This window comes from Orcinus orca, chromosome 4 (genome assembly GCF_937001465.1).
Source record: "Orcinus orca chromosome 4, mOrcOrc1.1, whole genome shotgun sequence".
In the NCBI taxonomy this organism is placed as follows: Eukaryota; Metazoa; Chordata; class Mammalia; order Artiodactyla; family Delphinidae; genus Orcinus; species Orcinus orca.
The window spans coordinates 123,156,273-123,162,770 of record NC_064562.1 but is presented as its reverse complement, the minus strand read 5'-3'; the positions used below and the strand labels follow the sequence as shown (position 1 = coordinate 123,162,770).

The 6,498-nt window shown below is 36.2% G+C and overlaps 1 protein-coding gene across 1 annotated transcript in view; it reads right to left on the bottom strand.

The window, feature by feature from the left end:
- The window catches only part of SGMS2 (sphingomyelin synthase 2), a 116,723-nt gene that overhangs the window by 15,086 nt on the left and 95,139 nt on the right, over nt 1–6,498 (bottom strand). The window lies entirely within an intron of this gene.

Sequence of the window (6,498 nt, the reverse complement as noted above, 5' to 3'; positions counted from 1 at the left end):
AGCCATAACTACTGAACCCGCATGCCACAACTACAGAAGCCCGCAGGTCTAGAGCCCGTGCTCCGCAACAAGAGAAGCCACCACAATAAGCCCGCTCACCGCAACAAAGAGTAGCCCCCGCTTGCCGCAACTAGAGAAAGCCCACACGCAGCAACGAAGACCCAACGCAGCCAAAAATATATATATATAAAAAATTAAAAAAAAAAAAGAGTGGTGTTAAAAGAGAGAGGTGTTAAATTACTCTGTTTGTAAAACTACAATTGTCCAGCTGGCTGGTAATTCCCTGGGAGGTGAATGCTACACAGTATATCCATCCAGAGTCAGTGAGCATGAACAGAGAGGGCTTATGGCTTAAGAAGAGTTTGCAAAATGCTAATGAGAAGAGAAAGTTGAAATGCTAATTATTTATTTAGTGGCACAACTCCACTAGCCATTTAAAAATTAATCCCTTCATTTCCTTTAAATTCCTATGATTTGCTTCATATATACTCCTTTGAGTGTCTTCTACATATAGTGTTAGGTACTTCCTTATGTACTCTCTGAGCGTCCACGTACCCTACATGAAATTGGGATAACAAATGTGCCTACATCAAGCGTAAAGACTGGATGGAGTAATTAGCGCAATGTCTGGCATTTAGCTCAGGCTCGATAAGTGCAAGCTGCAATTGTAATAATTACCTTTGGGCCCTGACAATGCTTTTAACTCTATGGGTTGGCCGTATTGTCTCACTTTTTCACCCCTTGCAGCTTTACCTGCCCTTTCCAAAATTAGATTGTGAGACTGGCCAGGATATTAACTTGTTTTCTCTATTCAGCCTTTAGGACTTGTGTGATGAACAAATAAACTTGCCCATCTTCAATATTACCCATATCATTCTTCTCCAGTTGAATGTATTATGATTTTCCTGGAGAGGAGATGAAGGGAGGAAGGACCCTGAAACATATCGGTGGAAGGCAGAATCTCCAAAGTAACAAAATCCAATTCTCAAAACTTTTTATTTGGACAAAGAGGTTCCAGGATCAGAAGAAAATTTTTGTTTAATGCCCAAACTGGAAACTATCCAGGTGTCCTTCAACAAAAGAGGAGGAGGAAGGAAACTGTGATATATTTGTAAAATAGACGACTGGTCAGCAATGAAAAGGAATAAGTTATCATACACCCCACAGCATGATGATTCTCAAAAAAAACATTATGCTGAGTAAAGAAGCGAGACCCAAAAGGCTACATACTGAAGAACTGCATTTATAAGAAGTTCTAGAAAGGCACAACTAACTCATGGTGATATAAATCAGGACAGAGGGCAAGATTGACTGGGAAGGGACATGAGACATTTTTCCCAGGTGGTGGGAATGTTTTATGTCTTGATTGGGGTGTTAGTTACTTGAGCATACGCATTTGTCAAAACTGAACTGTGCATTTCACTCAAGGTAAATTTTATCTCAGTAGAACAAATTAAAAAAATAAAATCCAAGGACTTCCCTGGTGGTGCAGTGGTTGAGAGTCCGCCTGCCGATGCAGGGGACACGAGTTCGTGTCCCGGTCTGGGAAGATCCCACATGCCACGGAGCGGCTAGGCCCGTGACGCATGGCCGCTGAGCCTGCGCGTCCGGAGCCTGTGCTCCGCAATGGGAGAGGCCACAGCAGTGAGAGGCCTGCGTACCGCAAAAAAATAAATACATAAAAATAAAATAATAAATAAATAAATAAAATAGAATAAAATCCAATATCTTAGAAGGAAAAGACATGGTGAAGTAAGAAGACTTAGCTACCTATTGTGAAATGTATGCCCACAGTAACAGTTATGTGATATATTGTTATTGTAACAACAGTGACTAGTAGTTTAGTATGTAAATAAAGAGGGATAGAAGGGAAAATGGTTAGAGTAACATTCCTCTAAAAAAATAAACATACACTTACTTTAATTAGCCTGGCCATAATGGTTACAGACTCCTGACTTTGATTTTTATGTAAGCCGAAGCATTGGTGGAATCCATGTTCCTTTCTTCTCCCTCATTTACTTCCATTTATTTTGCAGAACTCAGCATGGAAACGAAATGGGAGTCTGCCCAGATCTAACAGGGACAAGTTGTTAACCTTTCCGACTTTTTCTTCATAGTAAAATGAGGGAGCTTAACACAAGGATTCTAAAATACCTCCAGTCCCTAAGATTCACCTTCTTAAGTAGATTATCAGGACCTTGAACTTGGACCCTGATTAATAACATACTTAAGTCAATACAATCTGAAAAAATAAAGTGCATTTACAAGGTAAAGTATAACCTGTTTGCCTCAGCAAAGCATAGGGTTTTTACTTCCTGGTGGCGGTAAGCATGCTTGGACCTTTGAAAGATGACCTACTCTTTCCTTTAGGAAAGCAAATCAGATATTTGAAAGTTGATTTTTTATTCTGATTCAAAAAATAGCAATACATAGTTTTTGTAGAAAATTTGAAAATGCAAGAAACTGTAAAAGAGGAAATAATAATCACCTTTTTATTTTTTTCCACCCAGAAGTAATTTATAACATTTCTGTACGTATCCTTCCAGCCGTTTTACACATATATCTATGGTATCTTTAATCTTTATAAATAGTTTAATTTATAACCATGGATATGTATATTATATATATGTATCATTAACATTTTCCATGTTTTTCTCCCACAAATCATTTTTAATTACTATATTCTAGCCCAAGGATTCAGCAACTTTTTCCAAAAAGGGCCAAATAGTAAATATTTTAGGTTTGCCAGCAATTTGGTCTCTGTCACAACAGTACAGTTGAGCCATGGGAGCAGGAAAGTAGCCATAGACAATATGTAAATAAATGGTCATGGCCATATTTCAGTAAAACTTTATTTATAAAAAAAAAAAAGACAACAGCTGGACTTATTCTGCAGGCCATTATTTGTTGACTTCTGGACTTTTAAAAGTCTAGTTCATTGTTTAGGAATATTTCAAAATTTATCTGACAGATATCCTATTGTCAACACAGGCTATTTTCAATTTTTTTGCTATTATGAACAATAATGTGATATATACATTTTGGATTATTTCAGTAAGATAAATACCAAGAAACAGAACTGGTACTAAGGCTGTTGCTACATAGAACAAAGTACACACAACACACACACACACACACACACACACACACACACACACTCGCATGCATGCACTTTGTCTTTCTACCACCTGGAGATAACCTCTGTTAAAAGTACGATATATCTCCTCTCAGATTTCTTTTATGCTTATATAGATTTCCCCCGCCGCCCCATAAATGGCATCATACTATGCATTTAGTTCACTAACCTACTCTTCTCATTTAACGCTGATGTTTTAATAGAATCATTTTGGCTGCTCTGTAAAGGGGCAGAGGTGAAAGCAAGACTATTAAGAAATCCATGCAGGCATGTCACAATGTTAGCCCAATCCTCTGTTAACAAATATCTAGGTTATTTCCAATTTCTATTAAAATTATGCTGGAATAAATATGGAGGGGCTTGTTTTTATTTATTGTGGTAAAATTTACATAACATAAAATTTACCATTTTAACCATTTTTAGTTTACAATTCGGTGGCACTAAGGACATTCACAATGATGTATAACTACCATCACTATCTATTTCCAGAGCTTTTTCAATCCCAAACAGAAACTCTGTACCCATTAAACAATAACTCCCTATCTCCCCCAACCCCTGGTAACTTCTATTCTACTTTCTGTCTCTCTGAAGTGCCTATTCTAGATACCTCATATAAGTGGATTCATACAATATTTGTTCTGGCTTATTTTGCTTAGCATAATGTTTTAAAGATTCATCCAGGTTGTAGCACATCTCAGAATTACATTCCTTTTTATGGCTGAATAATATTCCATTGTATAGATCTTCCTCTCCTTATGATGGGGTTACATCTTGATAAACCATAAACCCATCCTAAGTTGAAAACACTGTTAAGTCGAAAGTGCATTTAATATACTTAACCTACCAAACATCATAGCTCAGCCTAACCTACATTGAACATGCTCAGAACACTTACATTAGCCTACAGTTGGGCAAAATCATGTAATTTTTTGACTACTGTACTGAAAGTGAAAAGCAGAAAGGTTGTCTGATACTGAATGGTTGTACACGTATCGGTTGCTTACCCCTGCGATTGCGTGGCTGCCTGAGAGCTGCAGCTGCTTCCTGCTGCCCAGTGTCTCCAGAGAGTACTGTAACATGTCGCTAGCCCAGGAAAAGATCAAAATTCAAAATTCAGTGTATGGTTTCTGCTGAAGGCGTATCACTTTCGCACCATTGTAAAGTCAAAAAATCTTAATTGAACCATCGTAAGTTAGGGGCCATCTGTATGCACCTACTACCTTTTGTTTATCCATTCATCCGTCGATGGACATTTGGGTTGTTTCCACGTTTGGCTCTTGTGAATAATGCTGTGATGAACATTGGTATATGAATATCTGATTGAGCCCCTGCTTTCAGTTCTTTCAGGTATCTATCTAGGGATGGAATGCTGAATCATATAGTAACCCCATGTTCAACTATTTGAGGAATCACCAAACTTTTTCTACAGTAGCTGTACCAGTTTTAACTTTCCTACCAGCAATGATGAGGGCTCCAATTTCTCTATATCCTTACCAACACTTGTTATTTTGTTGTTCTTTTTATTTTTTCATAGTAGCCATCCTAATGAGTATGAAGTGGTATCCCATTGTGGCTTTGATTTACATTTTTCTAATGACTAATGATGCTGAGATTCCTTTCATGTGCTTTCATTGTATATATTTATGTGCCGTTTGTATATATTCTTTAAAGAAATGTCTATTCAAGTCCTTTGCCTATTTTTGAATTGGGGTGTTTTGTTGTTTTTGAGTTGTAGGAGTTCTTTATACATTCTGAATGCTTATCCCTTATCAGATATATTATGATTTGCAAATACTTTCTCCCATTTTCTGATTGTCTTTTCACTCTCTTGACATTGTTCTTCGATGCACAAAGGATTTTAATTTTGATTAAGTCCAATTTATGTAATTTTTTTTCCTTTATTGCCTGTGCTTTTGGTGTCATGCTTAAGAAAACACAGTCTAATCCAAGGTCCTGAAGATTTTCACTTAGAACTGTTTTGTTCTAAGAGTTTTATAATTTTAGCTCTTAAATTTAGGTCTTGATTCACTTTTCAAGTTAATTTTTGTGTGTGCTATATGCTAAAGGTCCAGCTCCATTCTTCTGCATGTGGATATCCAGTTTTTCTAGGACTATTAACACTTGTCTTTTCCCCCGCTGAATGCTCTTGGAACCTCTGCCAAAAAGTGACCAGAAATGCAAGGGTTTATTGTTGGGCTCTCCATTCTGTTCCATTGGTCTGTATGTTCATCCTTTTGCCAGTACCAGTGTTTTGACTATTGTACTTTATAGTAAGTTTTAAAATCAGAAAGTTTGAGGTTTCCAACTATTTCTCCTTTCAAGATTGTTTTGGCTATTCTGGCAAATTTGGCTATATGGACAAACAATTTGGCTACAGTTTTGCTATTGTTTTGGTCCCTCGGGACTTCATATGAACCTATGGATGGGCTCTTCTTTTTCTGCAAAAAACACCATTGAAATTTTAATATAGATTGCATTGAATCTGTAGACTGCTCTGTGTAGTATTATCATCTTAATATTAAGTCTTCCGATCCATGAGCATGGAATGTCTTCCCATTTATTTAGGTCTTCCTTAATTTCTTTCAGTAATGTTGTATACTTTTTAGTATACAAATCTTTCACCTCCTTGGATAAATTTATTCCTATTTTTTCTTTTTGATGCTATTGTAAATCAAATTGTTTTCTAAATTTCCTTTTTAGATTGTTCATTGTTAGTATATAGAAGTGTGACTGATTTTTGTCTTTTGACTTTATATCCTGCAACTTTGCTGAAGTCATTTGTTTGAGCTAAATATAGTTTGTGTGTGGAATCTTTGGGGTTTTCTACATATAAGATCGTATCATCTTTGAACAGAGTTAATTTTACTTCTTCCTTTTCAATTTGGATGCTCTTTCTTTTTCTTGTCTTATTATGCTGGCTAGAACTTCCAATACTATGCTCAAGTGATGAAAGCAGGCATCCTTGTCTTTTACCTGGTCTTAGAGGAAAAGCATTGTGTGATGTTAGCAGTGGGTTTTTCATATATACCATTTATTATGTTGAAGTAGTTTCCTTTTATTCCTAGTTTATTGAGGTTTTCTCTTTTTTTTATCATGAAAGTGTGTTAAATTTTGTCAAATGCTTTTTCTGTATCAACTGAAATGATCATGTTATTTTTCCCCTTCATTCTGTTAAAGTAGTGTATTATATTGATTGATTTTCGTGTATTGAATCATCCTTGCATTCTAGGAATTAATCCCACTTGGTCATGGTGTATAATCCTTCTAATATGCTGCTGAATTTGGTTTTGCTAATATTTTGTTTCTTTTTGTGTCAATATTCATAACGGATATTGGTGTGAAGTTTTCTTTTCTCATAGTGC